At 48.1% G+C, this 21,031-nt stretch overlaps 1 non-coding gene across 1 annotated transcript; it reads left to right on the top strand.

Annotated features, from left to right (window-relative positions):
• The first annotated feature begins 743 nt into the window (after positions 1-743).
• TRNAC-ACA (transfer RNA cysteine (anticodon ACA)) lies at positions 744-815 on the top strand. Its single transcript has one exon. It is a non-coding gene; the product is annotated as a tRNA-Cys (tRNA).
• The last annotated feature ends 20,216 nt before the right edge of the window (positions 816-21,031 follow it).

Raw genomic sequence — 21,031 nt, 5'->3', positions numbered from 1 at the left:
TTGTGGGGAAAAGATTACTTCTACACGCAGTATTTCTCTACCTTGCCCCTTCCGTCCCTGCCTGATACAAGTGTGGTTCTCACTGTCTACCAGGATAGAGCTCTCAAATATATGCCTTCCCTGGGGAGCGGAAGGTCCCCTGGAACACTAAGGAAATAGGATATCAGTATGAATGCTTGTAGGGGAAGCCACAGTGACTATTATTGTACATGAAATCAGGATGGATGATCTAATTCTTTTTTCTTTTACTTTTTGTTTTTGAGGGTATAAATTTGGTTAAGTGCTTATGTGTACTGACAATGAATTTCTACGTATGTGTACCTCCTAATAACTGCCACCTAGATCAAGATATAGAACATCTCCAGCTTCCTCGTGCCCCTTCCCATTCAGTGGCGCACAAAGGTAACCACTCTCTGATCTCTGTCACCAATATTTGAACTTGATTTGGGTGAATTACATAATATGTGCACTTTTGTGTCTAGCTTCTTTCACTCAACAGTGTCTGTGAAACTCATCTATGTTGTTGCATGTAACAATGGTTCATTCTTTCCCATTCCTGTGTATTATTTTATTATGTAAATATTCAATAGTTTATGTACATATTCCACTGGTGGATGTTTGAGTTCCATCAAAGTTTTTAACCTATCATGAATGAAGCTGCTGCAAACCTTTTTTTTCCCCAGCTTTAATGATGTATACAAAAATTGTATATATTTAAAGTATACTACACGTTATTTTGGACTTCCCTGGTGGCTCAGACAGTAAAGCGTCTGCCTACAATGCAGGAGACCCAGGTTCGATCCCTGGGCTGGGAAGATCCCCTGGAGAAGGAAATGGCAATCCACTCCAGTATTGCCTGGAAAATCCCACGGACAAAAGAGCCTGGTAGGCTACAGTCCGTGGGGTCGCAAAGAGTCGGACACGACTGAGCGACTTCACTTCGCTTCACATGTTATTTTGGTATACACGTACATTGTGAAGCTAGTTAACAGCCAAAGTAATTAACTTATCCATCATTTCACATAGTTTGTGTGTGTGTGTGTGTGTGTGTGTGTGTGTGTGTGTGTTTAAACATAGGAAGAGGTGAGAATGATTAAGATCAAATTTCAAGTATATAGTACAGGATTATTAACTATAGTCGCCGTGGTGTTCATTAGCTCCCCAAAACTTGTTTTGAACCTCTTTACCCTCTCACCTACAAACATTCTTACATATGTCTTTTAGTGGACATAACATCCATTTATGCCGGGTTTACACTCAGTGATTAGAACTGCAGGATCATATGAGGCTTTAAGTATATTGCCAAACATTTTTCCAAAATGACTTAACAATTTATATATTCACATTTAGACCTATGATTCATCTTGAATAAATGTTTTATGTAGTCTGGAATCAAGATTTATTTTTCCCATATGGATATCCAATTAGTCCAACACTGCTGTCCAGTAGTTGTGTTGAATGGTTGAATGAGTGGATAGTTATTGAATGAAAAATTCAATTAAAAAAACAAAGTGACCAGTTACTTAAAGTTTAGAATGCCCAGAAAAATCCAGGATACATGATCACAATAAGGTGAATGCCAATTGTTATATTACATTGGCCCTAGAACGATTTCTACTTTTTTGATATGTCATGAATACCATTAGCACAAGTAACCTCAGAAATTGTAACCTAGAATTTGATCTAGCCTGATTTGGTTATACCTTTGCTTAGATCAAATTTTGTTCAACTCCCGGACCTTTAGTCAATTTTGTGGTAGGAAGGAGGGAAGAGCCAGAAGGGAAATTCCTTATTTGTATGTGTGCATGTATTTTTCTTTGAGCCCCCTTTTTTTCCTGGGGCATTTCTTGACTTTTATAGAATTTTATTTCCTTTTTAAAATTTGTTTGTTTTGTTTTTGAAAATATATACTATTCTTTCTACCCCATGCGGCATCCTGGAGCTGAAGGAGTCTTAAGAAGTCACCAGGTACCACCCGTTGGACACAGAACCAGGTATTGAAACTGTCGTTCCAAGACTCCTTCTTGCCAAATCAGAATGGTTTAAACATCTTTGCTTTCTGAGCAGCTCACTGATCTGTACCTAGAAAAGTGGAGAAGAGGAAAGAAAAAGGAGGAAATAGATTTTAAAATGCAGGCGTGACTCAGCGGTGGCCATGACTTTGGAAAAGCTGCATGTCCCAATAGGATTTAATTTAAATACTTAAGGAAACAAAGAGATTCTTTCATTAATCCTCTTTTTTAAGGCAAGAAGAACCTTTTGTATAGTGCCCAGTTATTCTCACCTAGCAGTTTTCTGAATTCTTGTGTATTTGTATTACTTTATCCCAAGATGGATTACCTCAATAAGCATTTATTAAAATGCTCTGTCTAAATAGCTTATCTTAAAAGGATTCTTAAGTAAAGTTTTTGTTGATGTAAAGGGAAGCGCATAGAGAAGCACACAGATCGTAAGAGCACAGCTCAATTAGTTTTCACAAGCTGAACAAGCCTGTCACTAGCACACAGATCAAGAAACTCAGGAGCACTACAGCACTAACAGACCTGTTTTAAAACCACTAGAGGGAGAGGGAGAGGGTGGGAGGGAGAGGGAGAGGGTGGGATGATTTGGGAGAATGGCATTCTAACATGTATACTATCATGTAAGAATCGAATCGCCAGTCTATGTCTGACGCAGGATACAGCATGCTTGGGGCTGGTGCATAGTGATGACCCAGAGGGATGTTATGGGGAAGGAGGTGGGAGGGGGGTTCATGTTTGGGAACGCATGTAAGAATTAAAGATTTTAAAATTAAAAAAAAATTAAAAAATAAAAAATAAAAAAATAATAAAAATAAAACCACTAGAATGGCACTGTCTACATCCTTGCAAGTCTCTGGCGGAGCCAAGGCATTACTTAACTTTCCGCTTCCCACCTGGAACTCTCACCAGTAAACCCCTGTTTCTTCTCAGGTTTCTTTAGGCCAATATTTTTCTTGGGTACTGCAGAATGAGTGCTAGGTTAGATTAGAAGGTGTGAGTTTTATTGGGAGCAAAGCGCAGGAGGAAAGGACCTAGAATGTCAGATCTCATGGGGCAGGGAGGAGAGGAGGGCTGCGTCTTTGGGCATGGCTATGACAGAAGCCTAAAGTACGCATGGCAGGGGAAAGGCCGAGGCACGGAGGCAGCACGAAGCAAGAGAGGGGACCAGGAAGGGGAATGGAGTGATGGTGGCACTGCCAGAGAAATGAGCGTGCCCAGTATGAGCAGAGCTGACCTCATCTCTCTGAGCTAGTGTCTCTAGACACCCTTCCTGCTCAACACCCGAAAGGGATCACTGGGGAAAGGATGTAAGATGTATCCAGAGGGCTAGTATCTCTTTCAAATGGCTTAACCCCTCTGAGTCTCAGCTCCCTAATCCAAAAATGGGAAAGGTAACAAACTTCCCAGCTTCATGGAGATCTCTGTGTGTGCTGATCAAGTGAGGTAGTGAATGCATGTGGCAGCGGTTGTCGTGTTCACAAAATCGATCTCTTTGCCAGCCTTGGACTCTTTTCTCCCTTTATTTAGAAGAGCTTGGCAAGCAAGTTGGATGAGAGCAGAGGAGGGTAAATTCTCAGTGCCTTCCTGTGACTGCCTTTACTTCTAGGGCTCCAGATCTCTTATCTAAGGATTAATGTTTTCAAATCTCCCTTCAAGGAAAAGGGATTCCATCAAAGTGTAAATTGTTAACTGACCATTTCATATCTGTTCTGAACCTGCCTTACATTTAGGCCCCAGATATCTGTCTCGCCAGCTGCCATAATGCCTGAGCCTCCCAGGGCAGGAGTCTGTGTCTCCTGAGGAAGAGGCTCTTGCCATTCTGGTGCAGCTTGCCAGAGGAAGATGATGCCCACCTGCTAGTAATGTCTACCTCACCTTCCAGGGGATCGCAAACATTGTCCTCCAGCCTACATATTAGTCTAGATTTTTAGTTGCAAGCAATCACAAGTGACTCTGAATGATTTAAGAAAAATCAAATTTATTTTTAAGATTTGGGGGAGCCCACAGAATTAACAGGATGGCTAGAGAACTTGGTTGATTGGCTGTGCTACCAGGAACAAGGCTTAAAAATCATGCTGCAGGGAAGTAAAAATCATATTGTAGGTCCAGGGAAGATGCCATGATGCCACCATAGACGTATTCAATGCATGTTGCTGCTGGTGCCTCTGGAGATGATGTAACTGTCACTCTGAACATTGCTGCCACCCGCTGATGGATGGAATCTTTGTGTCCCATAGCTAGGTTCTGATGCCAAATCTGGGTGAGGGCAGCTGATCAGCAAAGCCAAGATCATGTGCCCAAGGCCTAGTCACAAAGAAGGCTCAAAACCTTCTGATTACTTGATATTTTCAGCTTTAGCTCTGAGAAGTGGGCTCTCCCTCTTCAGGCAGGGAATTCTCCAGACAGAGGAAGGAGGTCCAGATGCTGGATGGCCAGAACATGCGCCTCTTCCTCCCAGCCCTTACATCCATCTCTTGTGAGCATGTCTTGAATGACTAAGCATCCTCTGGTCCATCTAGCTCTGGGACACAGATCCAGACAAATTCGTGAAGTTCACAAGTTGGAGGACCAGGAAATGGATTATTGCGAAGTTTTTGGGATGGAGGTCATCCAGCTGGCCCCACCTTGCTGATACTCTCTGCTCTTGGTCCAGTGCTACTTTTCCTCTTCAAACTCCTTAAAATAGATCCTGAGTGGATGATGTTCATTAAAAGAAAGACAGAAGGAGGGAAGGGAGGAAAGAGAAAGAAGGAAAGAAAGAAAATAGGGAGGGAGGAAAGGAAGGAAGGAAGGAGCCTTGAACATATCACCCACCCTTCCCCAAGTCTCAGATTTCTTCCCTAGCTCTGCATTGCTTTAACCACTGCTCTGGGCCTCAGTTTCCCCATATGTTAACAACAACAACAAAAAAAAGGAACCCAGTTTGGCTCACGCCCAGCACCTCCAGCTCCAGCCTAATCATGAAGGAAGTGAAGAGTGTGTGGTGTGGCTGCCCAGCACACCATGGGGTTGGCTGTGTATAATGACAGTGTCCCAGAGTTGGTGCTTGTGTAACAGGCGGATTTACCGAGAGGGTACGACTGTTTGCTCAGCAGCTGAGAAGTCTATAATTAGACTGTCACAACATCAGCAAAAGTACAGGATCAATGTAATCAGAGAAGAAATGGAAAAGAACACGGCATCAGTCAAAGTCTCCAGTGGGTCCCCGTGGTTTCCAGAGCACTAATCGCCCGGGCGGTTCAATGTCCCACTTGTGGGTTTCCTTCTGGTGATGACCAGGTTGGTTTGGGCATGACTGCCTCTCACCACCACAAAGCTCTCCTCCTCTTCTTCCCCTTCTCCCTTCCTCTGCTCACTGAGTCTTAGGGATGAGAGTTCGAAGGAGGCAGAAACTGTGCCCCAAACTCAGTGGCTGGGGCACCTTTATTCCTTGTGATGTGTATGTGTGTGGGAGTGCAGGACAGCCAACTGTAGGATGCAGATGCCTCAGCCCCATCTTGGCTCTACTGGGTAAGTGCCTTAGAATCTGCATTTAGCACATCCTCAGATGGTTCTATGGGCTTCCCCGGTGGCTCAGATGGTAACAAATCTGCCTGCAATGCAGGAGACCCCAGTTCAATCCCTGGATCAGGAAGATTCCCTGGAGAAGGGAATGGCTACCCACTCTAGTGTACTTGCCTGGAGAATTCCATGTACAGAGGAGCCTGAAGAGCTACAGTCCATGAGGTCGCAAAGAGACGTGACTGAGCGTGCGTGTGCACGCGCGCACACGCACACACACACACACACACACACACACATACACACAGTTCTCTGTGTGCTGAATCTTGTAGGCTACCAGGCTGAGCCATCCCCCCTGCCCCATGACAGGTCTGCCCTCTTGCTTCTACTCTGCACCTGGCTTGGTTATAACACCATCAGGATGGCAGCAAGATTCAGGGCAGCCAAGATTAAAGGGCCCTTCCAAAGCCAAAGAATGATAATGGGACTCTTATTTTCTTTTTAATCACATTAAGAATTCCAAGCTGCAGACATGTTTATCTCATTAATCCTCACGACATCTGATCTACGGGGCAATGGCCAGTGTCTTTAGTTTCTTTCCATCAGAGTGGATCAGGGCTCAGCTCTGTCCCCGAAGGATCTGGACCTGATGGCTTCTAGTCTCCCCTGACTGAGCCCAGTCCTCCTAGATAGAAACCACTGGATCTCATAAATCTGTGAATCTTCATTTTTCATGCAAATTTTTAAAATATAAATAATGCACGTTGCCTTGTATAAAAATCGGCAAGTGCAGAGAAGCAAAAGAAAGAAAGAAATCATGGCTAGTCCCACAGAAACAATTCTGTGAATACTCTTGTGTTTATCTTTTCACACTAGTGTGTGTATGTACACACTCTCACACACGTATGCTGTCTCTGCTTTAGTCAGGTTCCCAGAGAAAAGAGATGGCACACTCGATCATGGTTCTTGAGGAGAGCTTGATGAAGGGACCATTTACCTGGTCTTGGTCGAGGTCCAGGGAAATCTTAACAAGGGGTGGGGGGCCCTGAAGGACTAGCAATGAGCCATTTCCACACTACGCCTGAAGGGATGAGTAGAGGGAGGTGACCAGAACCTGGGACAGCGAGTAGAGAGACACCTAACAGGAGCTGTACCCACTGGGTGAACAGCAGTCTGTTCCCAGGAGAGAGGGAGCCAGAGGAAAACCGCCTGACTGCTCTTTCCTCATGCCCTCCACCCTCCTGCCTGAGCCTCCCTGTGTCCCAGCTCAACCAGAAGGCAGCACCCCCTCTACCCCGTGATGCAGAGTGGAGAGTTATTGATAGAAGAGTGGCCAGAGGGTCTGGATGGGCAAAAGGAGACTGTCCAACACACTCGTAAGTGCACTTATGAGTGTGACGATTGGTCTTGAATTTCTACAATTCCAGATCTAGGAAATGCAGTTTTCTGAGTTAATTCTCTCTTTGACCACAGCCGAAGAGTGAACTGTTGGGCCTTTCCTGATGGTCCAGGGGTTAGGACCCCACGCTTTCACTGCAGTGGGCACAGGTTTGATCCCTGGTCAGGGAACTAAGATCCCACATGCCATACAGCCAAAAAAGAAAAAAAAAGAAAATGTCTTAAACAGAATAAAAATACAATATATCAACTTAAAATTATATGGGAAAAGTGACAAATTAAAAAAAAAAAAGTGAACTGTTGCTTTGTGGTATCTCTCTTAATACAGTGAGTTAGGAGCCTGGCAGCTGGCTCTGACTCCTCTATTTCTCATTTGAAGCAGAGTCAGTTACTGGCTTCTGCAGCCAGTGCGGCCTCCTCCATGATGTAAGACCCAGTACTGGAGACTAAGGTGGACTTTGAGCAGACAGGCCCCCACGAACCCACATGCTCACAGGGAGCTTAGGGTCCCAACAGCAGTATCATAAGCGAGGCGGAGGGACAAGTCCCGTGGGGACAGCACAACCGTCTACACTAACAATAGCGAGATGGTGATAAAAGCTAATGTTTTCAACCAATAGCAACTAATATTTATTAATAATAGATAATGTTTACTATATACTAGTCTGTTCTAAAGTGCTTTATAGGTATTTGTATTATTTCATTTTCCAAGCAGCCCCAAAAGGCAGGTCATATTATTAGCCCAATTATTGAGCTGAAGAAACAAGTATGGAAAGGTTAATGAACTTACAGAGAAATTGAGGCATGCACAGCTTAAAGGGTGAAGCCAGAGGGTGAACGGATGTAGTCTGATTCAAAAAACCCGCCCTCTCAAAATTGATATTCTATGTCAGTGAGTCTGGCACCAAAATGATGTTGACGATGATACTAAGTCATCATTTGCCTTTTGAACTCCCATCCTCTCATGAATGCCTAAGGGAAGCTTCCAGAAGCTGCATGATGTGATGACATTGGGATCATTGGGATGCTATTGGGATGTTCTTTGTTTTAAAACTTTCTCCATTTGAATTTCTGACACAGTCGATACCCATAGACAGAACTCACATAACCAAGCTCCTCCATGTCTTCAGATGGGTCCTGCAGGGTCTTTCAAGGAGTCTTGAGACCAAAAAGCTTGAGAACTACTGCAGTACTATTTACCTGTGGGGTTCAGAGGAGGGCATCCCGTTGCATTATGAGATCAAATTTATTATCACTAGTTTCCTTGCCTAGCTCACAGGACAGTATAAGATAGATTCTACGCTAGAAAATGATAGAACCTGAAAGGTCCCAGAGAGGTCAACAGTCCATTTTCTTGGTTTGGGAAGATGGCTCCAGTTGGGCTATGAGTTTCTCTGCCCCTGGTTGCCTTGGGGGCTTGCTGATAACAGAGAGTGCCTTGCTGGTATTAACCAGGAGCACTGGGCCAAGTCCAGATCATGTCAGGGTTTGAAATTCTCCAGGAGAATTGAGAGCATCTGGTTTTAAGACCACACAAGTAGTATTTGTCATCTCATTTGTGAACAAAAGTGGAAGCTTAAGGCTTTGTGATTTTTCAGTTCAGTTCAGTTCAGTTGCTCAGTCATGTCCAACCCTTTGTAACCCCATGGACTGCAGCACACCAGGCTTCCCTGTCCATCACCCACTCCCAGAGCTTGCTCAAACTCATGTCCTTCAAGTCAGTGATGCCATCCAACCATCTAATTCTCAGTCATCCCCTACTTCTCCTGCCTTCAATCTTTCCCAGCATCAGGGCCTTTTCCGATGAGTCTTCAGTAGAAGAGTATAATTCTAATTATCTGTCAAAATGTATAAAACATGACTGCAAGCTACCCTATTTTTTTTTCAGTCTATGAAATGGGGAGTACATAATAATAATAATTGCTTTTTAATTCGTTGTGTTTTTTGTTTAGTCACGAAGTTGTGTCCGACTCTTCTGTAACCCCACCAGGTTCCTCTGTCAGTGGGATTTCCCAGGCAAGAACACTGGAGAGGGTTGTCACTTCCCTCTTCAGTGGATCTTCCCCACCCAGGGATTGAACCTGCGTTTCCTGCATTTGCAGGTGGGTTCTTTACCAATGAGCCACCAAGGAAGCCCTTTTAATTAGTAGATATAAAATTATAGCAAATGAAGTTTAACCAATCATGGGGAAAGACTAGAATCTAACACTCGGGATGGCATAAAGTAATTGATGTTCCTTACTTAAAAGTGAAGAGATAATACAAAAATGTGTATAGTAGGAATTCTATACTGGTGCCAAGCATCCATTTCTCCTTTCTCAGCTGGGAAGCTACTATGTTGTTTGGGTTGAATTGATGTGGACATCCCAATGTCCTAATGATGGACCTATGGCCATCAGCATAATCCTACCCCTTGCCCTTGATGAGTCAGGGATGAGAAGTTATCTCAAGCTCATGTTCACCAAGCCACAAATTCTCATCTCTTTTTGGACAGGATGATGTGCAGATGAGTCCTAGAATTTTTTGCCATTTAGTTGCCATGAGAGAAGCCAATGTGTGAGGAAGTTTATATGCCAGAAAGAGCAGAGCCAAAGACAGACTCAAGGACTAGCAGCCAGAAGACCGCACTGCCACTGAGCTCTTCTCTTCCAGAAGCCCGTGATTCCCTGTTTTACCCAATTTAATTATTTTCTGATAGCAAACAAAGCATCTGATATAATTAAATACCTTTTTTTCCAACTTCAATACTGTCAGAGAGAAAAAGTAGGACTATCATGTTGACCAGTGTCAGATCTGACAATTTAAGGACAATCAATCCTGATTTTTCTATCACCTTCACTCAAGACCACCTTCTGAACCTTCCACTGTCCCAAAGTGGCCTGGCCCCATCTTCCACATAAGCATTTCCTATTTCAGTCTTTCTTTCCAAATAAAACACTCCTCCCCTCTTTTACTGTGTAGTGACCAAGTATCAGATACTTAAGTCTCAACATTCAAAGCTTATCAAGTGCAATGGAACACGGGGGCCTAGAAGGACGGCACCACATGTGTCATGAGCATCGTTTGAGCTGAATTCTCTGCAACAGGATGAATGTGGCAGGGCAAGGGGCAGACTCATCGGACAGTTGAAAGGCAGGGGGCATGTGGTGGGGAGGTGGTTCCTGGATCAGACTTGCTGGCTTCAAGCTCTGCCTTCTGTCCTTCTGGGAGAATATTTGACCTTCAGACAGTAAAGCGTCTGCCTGCAATGCGGGAGACTTAGGTTCAATCCCTGGGTCAGGAAGATCCCCTGGAGAAGGAAATGGCAACCCACTCCAGTACTCTTGCCTGGAAAATTCCATGGATGGAGGAGCCTGGTAGGCCGCAGTCCATGGGGTCGCAAAGGGTCGGACACAACTGAGCGACTTCACTCACTTAAGTAGTCTCAGCTTCCTTATCTCAAGATAACAAAGTTGGTAATAATAAGAGGACCTCTCACCTCTAGATGTATCATGGATTAAATGAGATAATGGATGTACTGTGCCTTTGTGTGGCAACCAGGAATTTTTCCCAAAATGTCAGACACAATCCAAGAGACTTCCCCTCCCTGGGACTCAGGCTTGTCTCCTAGTGAAGGAGGAGGGATGTCCAGGGTCCCCTCCAGCTCAACGTGCTGCTTGGTAGAGGCAAGAGCCAAGGGTTTTCTGGTTGGGCAGCAAGGGGCCTGAAGCAGATGGCTCTCCTGCAGGGAAGTATCACTTTTGCCCTCAGAAATGACGCATGGGCCATCCGTCAGGTGACCTCCTGGGCCTCTGGAAAGACACTGATGTTTGTTTGGCTTTGGTTTTAAGTGTAGAGGCTGCAGCAGAAAAAACAGGGTCATCCATGCTGATCCTCATGTCCATAGCACATCAACAGCAGGAGCAAGCATGCAGACAGCATGGGTTCAAAGGTCTAAAATACCGTGTTGTTCGTTCTAAAATACTCTCACGTCGTTCACCCATGTCTAAGGACACCCTTTCCGTCGCTCAGAGGCACTGTGTGCATTACAGAAGATAAGCCACGCGATATGGGAAAAAGCCTGTCGCACTTTGGTGCTTTGGTGTCAACGCTCTCCCTCCCTCTCTCTGGAGCCCAAGGCCACCAGCTGCCACTTCAGAGGGGAAGAGAGCTGGAAAGTGCTCCCACTGGGGGTTCTGCTGAATAAGCCCTCTAAGCTTCAGGTGGAGAGTTGCTGGGATCCTGTGGAGGCAGGCATCTCACTGAGACCCCCACCAGGGAAGAGCTGAGTCTGAGTCCTCACGGCACCCAGGATCCAGTGTGGAGTCACACATGAAGGGGACATCTGGGACTCACATTCCTCATCACCCTCTCAGCAGTAGATTAATGATTCTGCTAGCTCGTGAGACTGGCGACCTTCTTTTGGCTAAGCTGGTAAAGAATCCGCCTGCAACACAGGAGACCTGAGTTCAATCCCTGCATTTGGACGATCCCCTGGAGAAGGGAAAGGCTACCCACTCCAGTCTTCTGGCCTAGAGAATTCCATGGACTGTATATGGTCCATAGGGTCGCAAAGAGTTGGACACAACTGAGCGACTTTCACTCTCCCTCCATAAATCCCCAACTCCTATGCTATTTAAAATTCAAACTACCATAGACGGACATGTACACACTGCTATATCTAAAACAGATAACCAACAAGGACCTGCTCTATAGCACAGGGAACTCTGCTCAATGTTATGTGGCAGCCTAGATGGGAGGGGAGTTTGGGGGAGAATTAGGTACATGTAAATGTATGACTGCAGATGGTGATTGCAGCCATGAAATTAAAAGACGCCTACTCCTTGGAAGGAAAGTTATGACCAACCTAGATAGCATATTCAAAAGCAGAGATATTACTTTGCCAACAAAGGTCCATCTAGTTAAGGCTATGGTTTTTCCAGTGGTCATGTATGGGATGTGAGATTTGGACTGTGAAGAAAGCTGAGAGCTGAAGAATTGATGCTTTTGAACTGTGGTGTTGGAGAAAACTCTTGAGAGTCCCTTGGACTGCAAGGAGGTCCAACCAGTCCATTCTGAGGGAGATCAGTCCTGGGTGTTCATTGGAAGGACTGATGTTGAAGCTGAAACTCCAATACTTTGGCCACGTCATGTGAAGAGTTGACTCATTGGAAAAGACTTTGATGCTGGGAGGGATTGAGGGCAGGAGGAGAAGGGGACGACAGAGGATGAGACGGCTGGATGGCATCACCAACTTGATGCACATGAGTTTGGGTGAACTCCGGGAGTTGGTGATGGACAGGGAGGCCTGGCGTGCTGCGATTCATGGGGTCGCAAAGTCGGACACGACTGAGCGACTGAACTGAACTGAGCTGATGTGCATGACTGAGTCCCTTTGCTGTTCACCTGAAACTCTCACAACATTGTTGATCAGCTATACCTCAATACAAGATAAAAAGTTTAAAAAATAAATAAAATTAAAACTCCCAGAGGGAGAACCTGAGGGGGAGGTTGGCATCAGCCATCACCACGTGAGCGCCTTCCCTCTGGGGGCCTTCCTGGACCAGGCGCTCTCAGTCGAGGTCACAGGGATGGGATCACAGGCATAGGTGATCAAGGGACAGCAGAGGAGGGCCAAGAGCCTGAGGCTACACAGCTGAATGGGGCTGCAGGGATGGCAGAGTGATACAGCTGTCACCAGCGTGGGTGCCTTCCCAGGGCTGCTTCCTCCCTCCTTCCTCCTTGTCTCGTTTTGGGACAACTTCACTCCCGACCAAAGAGCCTATCCTGTCAAGGTGGTGCCATCCCCAGAGCTAAAGGGATCATGCTGCGAGAGCCTGGAAGCCATCATAGCCTGTCTCCCAAAGGGCTTGTTTCTGTTTGAGTAATCACAGCCCTGGTGCTTGCAGACTATGATGGTGATGATTTAGTCGCTAAGTTATGTCCGACTCTTTGCAACCCTTTGGGCTGTAGCCCACCAGGCTCCTCTGTCCATGGAACTCTCCAGGCAAGAATACTGGAGTGGGTTGCCATTCCCTTCTCCAGGGGGTCTTGCCAACTCAGGGAGCGAACCTGGGTCTCCTGCATTGCAGGCAGATTCTTTATCGACTGAGTCACCAGGGAAATCCGTTTGCAAACTATACCAATCTGTTGGCCCTGATCTGCACACAGTGGTAAACCGGAAGATGAGATGCTGCTGTGGCCTGGCCTGTGGGGTGCAGGCTCCCTGCCCCAGTGTTTAGGAGTCTGTTTCTGAGCTGTTCACAATCATGCGCACAGGGTAAGGTGACCCCTCTCCCTTGTTCTTACAGGTGGGGCTGGGGCAGCCTAGATAACTGAGCAGCATAGCACTGAGGGATGACCCCCCCGTAACCATGTGGTAGAAAATGCTGTGGTCATTCTACTGAGCCAGCATGCAGAACCTACGACTGGGGACAAGCCTGCGCCCAGGAGGAGGGGGTGGCCACATAGCAGGGTGGGATAAGAAGAGCTGTGTCTCTCAGGCTGGAAACAGCTGAGCTTCAGGGAGATAGCTCATCCCTGGCATCCAGACCTCAGTGCCTAGAGAGGGCATCCCATCTGTGGGCATCAACTTTGCTCCTTCAATTAGGAAACTGTTCATTAAACTTCGAGAACTACTGTTAGGACCCCTCAGGGTATCGTTAAAAAGGCACATTCTCGTGTTCCAATCCCGAGGCTCCTATACTATATAGCTCTGAGATGGGACCCAGAGGTCTTCAGTCTTGACAAACACCCCAGGAGGTCTGATCCAGATGACCATGGACCACAACTAAAGAAACCTGGTCTAGGCACTTTCCTGGTGATCCAGTGGTTAAAAGCAACCTGCCTTCCAATGCAGGGGACATGTGTTCAACCCCTGGTCAGGGAACTAAGGTCCCACATGCTGCAGGGCAGCTAAGTCTCCACACCACAACTATTGAGCCCACTCGCTTCGTGAGCTGCAATGAAGAGCCCATGCCCAGTCAAAAATAAATATTTAAAACGAAAGAAAGAAAGCTGGTCTAAGAGAAAGGTTTGGGTGTCAGGTGGGCTTGGATTCATAGTTTGGCTCTGCCGCTTGCTTACTGTGTGGCCTTTGGTGAGCTCTTTAATCTCTGTGCCTCACTTTCCTCTTCTGAGAAATGGGAACAATCATGTCAACCTCACTGAGGCAGTAGGGAGAATAAATAAAGTGAGGTGCTGCTCTCAGATTCTGGGGAAGGTGGGCAAGGATGATAGAGCCTGACTGCAAGCTCAGTTGCAGAGCGGTACTTGTCAAGGGACACGGTGCAGGAATGAATGGTAATTCTAATGTCCTGAAGAAATGCCAGCCCGGAAATGCCAGTCTTCATTGATAAACAGGCAATCCTAACACACTCTCACCCCAGGCACAGTCACAGCCTCCTCTTTTCTCTCTCAGTTGGCCAAGCCCTCTCTCTAGAAGGCCAGTGCTCCACCGCCTAGTCCATGGTCTACTCCGTGACCCCCAAACAGACCACCTCTCAGCAGGGAGCCTGTCCTCTGTGCTGACCTCCCAACTGTACAGCCACCTTGAGCGCTCAAGTCTTGGACTTCTGGTTTTTTAGATAATATTCCAAGAATGGGTATCCAGCTTTTGGATAAACAGGATATTCTGTGTGGTCAAATACGTGGGCACCTTGAAAGATGGTACAAGTCAGTTTTGGGGGCTGATTTTATATACACTAATATGTGAGAATAGACACTTCATACACACTTTGCTGACAAAGGTCCATATGGTCAAAGCTATAGTGCTTCCAGTGGTCATGTACAGATGTGACAGCTGGACCATAAAGAAGGCTGAGCATGGAAGAACCGATGCTTTCAAACTGTGGTGCTGGAGAAGGCTCTTGAGAGTCCCTTGGACTGCAAGGAGATTAAACCAGTTAAACTTAAAGGAAATCAACCTTGAATATTCACTGGAAGGATAGTTGCTGAAGCTGAAGCTCCAGTACTTTGGCCACTTGATGCAAAGAGCCGACTCATTGGAAAAGACCCTGATGCTGGGAAAGATTGAAGGCAGGAGGAGCAAGGGGTGACAGAGGGTGAGACGTTTAGATAGCATCACCAACTCAATGGACATGAGTTTGAGCAAACTCTGGGAGACAGTGGAGGACAGAGAAGCCTGGTGTGCTGCAGTCCATGGGGTCACAAAGAATCAGACATGACTTAGCGACTCAACAACAACAAAAACAACTATATATAGAGTATCTGGCAACTCCCAAACTCCTCTAAACAAATTCAATGTTCAAGGTAGAAAGTTAGATTAGAAAGTTACATTAAAATCTTCCAAAGTTCTGTTGTTCTTATTAGGAATAATGATTATCATTGTATCTGAGAATCCTGAAATGGCATTTCTAATCATTAGAATTCAGGGAAAGCCAGCTTCTACCTCATTAGGCCTAAAGCCCTGGCAGACATCCAAGGATTATATCAACCCCAGACAAACCAGCTAAGGACCTGGGTGGGGAAGTTTCAGAGACCTGGGTCCCCATTCTTGGCTCTCACCTTGCTGTGTGACCTTGGGCAAGTGTTTCTGAGCTTTGGGGGCTCCCATCCACACACTGAGGGGGTATCCCTCAGTCTCATGCCTTCTAACCTAGAGTCTGTGTGTCTGAGTGAGCTGACCTTTGTGTTACTGTAGAATGACGCTTGGTCTTGGTTCTAGTTTAACAGGCCAGAGGGCAGTTAGACTCCATCCTTGCTGCCAATGATCCAATACAAAATGCATTTCTATTTGTTTTGCACTGAACCAATTCCCCAGGGCAGCCATCCAGGCGGAGCGGAGTTGGTGGTAATGGAGAAGGCCCAAGATGAGGACGTAGTTTCCAGCACTAAGGCCATTAGCCAAGTCTTCCTGACGCCAGGATGGTGAGAGGAAGGGTGGACCACTCCTCCAGGCACCCACTCTTTCAGCCTGACCTGTGCCTTTGGCCCCTGTGCCGACAGTCCTGTGTCTCTGGCATTGTGCAGAGGGGATGCAGCTCTGAGGGGGTGGCTGAGCACCCACCACGCTCCTGTCCTGCGGTGCATGTCCAGGAGAGCAAGGCCAGCTTCTTAATGACCATCATTTCCAAGATGGCACTTGGCAATGTCAGTCAGCGGGTGAGGGCTCAGTGTGGCTTGTCCCTTCATCTGGCCAGCGTTCCATGGGCCCTTGGTCACATGGATGACAGGGGAGGCTCTGTAGACTGCAGGGAGGACGCAAGGCAGATTACAGAGCGTTGGAGCAAAGCTGGCCCACCCCTTCTGCTGAATTTGCCTCTTCTCCACACTCATCCTTGCACCGGTTTATTCCTGGCTGGGCCTGGCCATGAGCTGTAAAGCGGTTGCAGCTGAGCAGGAGGAGAGGCTGCTGGGGTCGGTGGTAGCGATATTCTGAACAGTAGCTCACAGTTATTTAGCGCACCGGGAGCCGTACCAAGGGCTGTTTCCTAGAGGTAGGATCTTTTGTTTCACATGGAAAAACTGATGTGGGAGATTAAATGACATGTCAAACCCACAGGGCTAGTCAGCCGGGAAAAAAAGATTTGAATTCAGGCATCCAGCTCCAGCTCTGGCCTCTACTGAAGAGCAGCACCTTTCTCGAATTTTCGAGGGCGGGACAGCCTCCAGACACCTCCTGGGCAGCTCTGGGCACACTCCTTCAGTCCCTTTTCTTGGAGCTTGATGCCATAGACAAGGGGAAAGCACACCTCTCCTTGGGAAGTTCTCACCATTTACTCCTTCGTTCCCCTGTCAGAAGCTGCCAGCAGGGGGCACAACCTCCGCCGTCCTAGTCCCAGCTCTATAAATGCTCCCCAGGCCACCATCTGGGGGAACTCTTAGAAAGATTAACACCTCACAGCCACCTCACAGCTCTGAACCTTAAGCAGGCAGAGCGCCTCACTGGGGAGCAGCGCACCAGCTTCAAGGTGGAAAGACCTGGGCTTATGCGCTATCCAGCCAGCTCTAAAACCCTCTGAACCTTTGTTGCCTCTGAAAATGTGGATAGTGATGACTGCAGCATGCCTACTGCAGCTTTATTTTAAGGGTGAAATGGGATGTGACAGCTTCTTCGTGAACTTTGATAACCAGCTCACCTTGACTGAACTTTCAAACTAAGGACTCGACCATGAGTGCTGTGCTCATTTCGTTTAGACGCACAGAAGGAAACACAGAGACCTTCAGGGATGGCCGGGAACCTGATGCTTAGAAGCCATAGGCCCAGGCTTGCTCTTGGCTCTGAGTCAGAGCTGTCGCCTCCCTCCCCAAGCTCCAGTGTCCCGCAGATGCAACCTAATGGTGATTTGGGACCGACTGGGAAGTGAGCCTGGTGTTCCAGAAAACAGTGTGGAGTGGAGACGCTGCGTAGAAGTGTGAGAGCCATTCCAATCAAAAGCAAGCCTGAGAAACGTCTCCTGCCGATAGAATCTGCCACTTCAGTCACTGGGTGTGGCTGCGTCACTGCTCTGCCTGCAGACAGAGACAGCTGGCGACCAGCGCCTTCGGCCAACCCCAAGTCTACACTCTGGGCAGGGCTTCACCCACTGCCTCCATCACCCCTTTTGTCGGAAGCACTGCCAAAGAGCAGGGGGACACTGAGTCAGAAGGGCATCCCCTCTGTCACCTCTGCCACCCAGCTCCTCATTGCTGAGTCCAGTTCACCCCCAGCAGGCTTCTGCACCCCAATCTTCCAGCCTCACTGGCCTGAGCAGCAGCCTTCATTGCCTCCGCCCCCACTGAGGAGCTTAGCAACCTTCCCAAGAATCCAGACACAGGTGTCTGTACTCTCTTGGGAAGCCCGGTCTGTAGCTGAGCTCTTGTGCCTGAATCTGCAAGCACCAGTCCTTCTAGGTACCAGTGTGTGCAACGAACATGTTATTATTTTATAATAATGTTGGTTACAAAGAAATTGTTGCTGTTTTCCAGAGGACTAAGTCCACGTGGGCACTGTGCTGTGCCCTTCGCTTGCATTTTCTTAGGGAATCGTGCCAACTAGGACACTCTTATTCCCATGGGATGGATCGGGAAACTGAGGTGCAGAGGTCAGAAGTGATTAGTCAAGTTCAGCAAACTAGTAAGTGATGGAGACAGGGAGCAAGCCAGGCTGATGGGCACCCGGGCCACACTGGCAGGGCCACCGTCCTTGCTCCTGGTCTGATCATCTGCCCGTATCCAGCCTCTGTCGCTCCTCTGCCCTCCTAGAGATTGGAGTATGGGACCCATGCAGAGACCCCAGGGCTCGCAGGTCCCATCTTCTCGGACTTGGCTCCTTCTCCAGTCTCCCAGGCCTCCACACCATCCATTTGCCCAGGCTCTAGCTCTTAGCCAACCTAGCATCTTTCCAGAGCCTCCCATCCTGTCTTCAGGCTTCCAGGATTCTTATGCTTCAATCCATTCTCCAGTGGCTGCCAAAGGCCTCCTCCTGAATTACACATACCCCTTCCTCTGTGTGATGAACCTAGATGGCATATTAAAAAGCAGAAACATTACTTTGCAGACAAAGGTCCATATAGTCAAAGCTATGGCTTTGCCAGTAGTCATGTGTAGATGTGAGAGTTGGACCATAAAGAAGGCTGAGCACAGAAGAATTGATACTTTTGAATTGTGGTGTTGGAAAAGACTCTTGAGAGTCCCTTGGACAGCAAAGAGATCAAACCAGCCAATCCTAAAGAAAATCAGTCCTGAATATTCATTGGAATGACTGATGCTGAAGCTGAAAATTGAATGCTTTGGCCACCTAATGTGAACAGCCGAGTCATTAGAAAAGACCCTGATGCTAGGAAAGACTGAAGGCAGGAGGAGAAGGGGACGACAGAGGACGAGATGGTTGGATGGCATCACCGACTCAATGGACAACATGAGTCTGAGCAAGCTGAGGGAGGCGGTGAAAGACAGGGAAGCGTGGTGTGCTGCAGTCCCTGGGGTTGCAAAGAGTTGGACACGGCTGTGCGAACAACAACAACAACTTCCTCAGTGTGATGCTTCAGCCTCAGGCACAGGTGACAGAGTCAGGCCCAGACTTTGGGCCCGGCATCTGAGGCCTCACGGTTTGACCTGAACTCCCTTCAGCCTGTCTCCCCGCCCCTGCTGCCTTCAGTCCGACCATGCCTGCCTTCCCCTGCTCCTCACTGGGTACCTACGATTTCTCCCTCCAGTCACATCAAGGCACAAGATCACTCACTTAGCCACTCAGGAATACTCATTGAGCATCTACACATGCTAGCATCATTCGGGCACTGTGGGGACCAGAATCCCAGCTCCTGTTGCCTGGAGCTAATAGATTTGCCAAGGAGACAGAGTTTGGTGTCTTTGAGGAGATGAGAAGCCAGGGTTGTGGTGCAAGGTGGGCTGGGGGGCCTCTTGGCAAGCTTGATGGCAGCCACACTGAGGTGGCTCCAGTCAGTAGAGTGCAGCAGAGCTGAGAGACGCCACAAGGGATGGCAGTGAGTGGAAGCCACAAAGCACTAGACAGCATGAGTGATCAGAAGCACAGGAGACAGAGAGGAGAGAAAGCTGGAGGGCAGGAGCCGTGGAAGAAGCAGCAGCTGAGAAAGGCCACGTTGCAAGGATGCTGAAGACACAGGAGCAGGGAAGAGATGCTGCAGCGTCTGAGGGACCAGAAGCCGTGGGGCTGAGTGGGGAGGAGCCCAGAGGCAGTACTCCACAAGCCCTGCCGAGCCAGCCAGAGCTTCATTCCTGCTCACAGACTCTGCCAGCGATGCAGGAGGTTGCCCAAGCATGCGTCTGGTCCTTGCTCCCCAAGAGCACCAAACACAGGCCAGAGCTGCCAGGGGCTGGCTACGGAGGCGGTTTCTTCAAGGCCTTCTGTGACAATTACCCGGACTGACCACAGTAGACCAAGATTCTGCCCGGAAAGTCTTCAGTGCAAGGAGCATTGGGTGGTAAATTGCAGGATTGGAGAGCACAGAAAGCCACAGGAAAATTCCCGTCAGGGCCAGGAGCAGACGCAAGGGGAGAGAGGCCATGAATGGCTCCCTGGCTGGGAGGGGATAGCAGCAGCCGGAGCGCAGCTAAATGGTATGGAGGAAAATAAGGAACTGATGGAACAAATGCCTGGAATCCCCGAGTGGAAAGGCTGGCAGGGAGGAAGGGAACTATGTGACCAGATGTTTGCTTTGCCTCCCGGATGGCAAGCACTCGAGATGGAAAGTTTTCCCGGACCAGTGAGGTCAGAATCTCTGAGCAGTCCCTCTTCCAAAAAGCAAGATGGCAGTGTGGGCCAGACCCTTGGGGCCCCTCAGGAAGGACGCAGGGGCCGGAGGGCAGGCAGCTCGGTTGAGACGTCAGCCCTCCCTGTCTTTGGTCCCCTCTGAGAAAAACCGCTTCTGGACCGGAGGGAATGTGGCAACACACCATTTGCTCCCCAAGTTTACAGACCTGGCTCTGGAAGGAAGACCCACGGGAAGGGAATGGCATCCAACCGGAGGCCGGGAAATGTTTCCGTTGGTCTGCGGCGGGGGCTGGAGTTGGCGTGCCGCCTGCTCGTCCACAGCAGGATGGCATAAGTGAGGGCAAACAAAACGGGAGCCAGTGCAGACAGCTTCTTGGGCTTTCTAATGAGAATGACCCAGAAACCAAGGCCAGGAGCAAGGGAGGAGCCCCCAGGGCGGGGTGGGCGCGAGGCGACCCTGTGGGAAAGCTGGCCAACTCCAGGGACTTGCTGAGCAGTGCTGAGGGTTTCCTTGTGTTTCGCGCGCGCGTGTGTGTGTGTGTGTGTGTGTACATGCATGCATGGGCACACACCTGCATGTGTGTGTGTTTTGTCTACTTCAATCCCCTCCTTGACTTCAGCCTCCAAGAGCTGGCACCTCTCTTCTCAGTAGGCGGTGGGACATCTCCTTAGAGACCCTTCCCTCCTTCCCCTCCTCCACTTCCTCCTCCTTGTTCTTCTCCGCCTTCTTTCTTTTCCCCCAGCTTTAGTGAGATATAATTGACATCCAGCACTGTATAGGCTTCCCTGAAGTCTCAAACAGTAAAGAATCTGCCTGCAATGTGGGAGACCTGGGTTCGATCCCTGGGTCGGGAAGATCCCTTGGAGAAGGAAATGGCAACCCACTTCAATATTCTTGCCTTGGAGAATCCCATGGACAGAGGAGATTGTGGTCTAC

This window comes from Ovis canadensis, chromosome 1 (genome assembly GCF_042477335.2).
Source record: "Ovis canadensis isolate MfBH-ARS-UI-01 breed Bighorn chromosome 1, ARS-UI_OviCan_v2, whole genome shotgun sequence".
Classification (NCBI taxonomy): domain Eukaryota; kingdom Metazoa; phylum Chordata; class Mammalia; order Artiodactyla; family Bovidae; genus Ovis; species Ovis canadensis.
The sequence above is the reverse complement of the archived record's forward strand: the minus strand, read 5'-3'. Positions and strand labels throughout refer to the sequence as shown.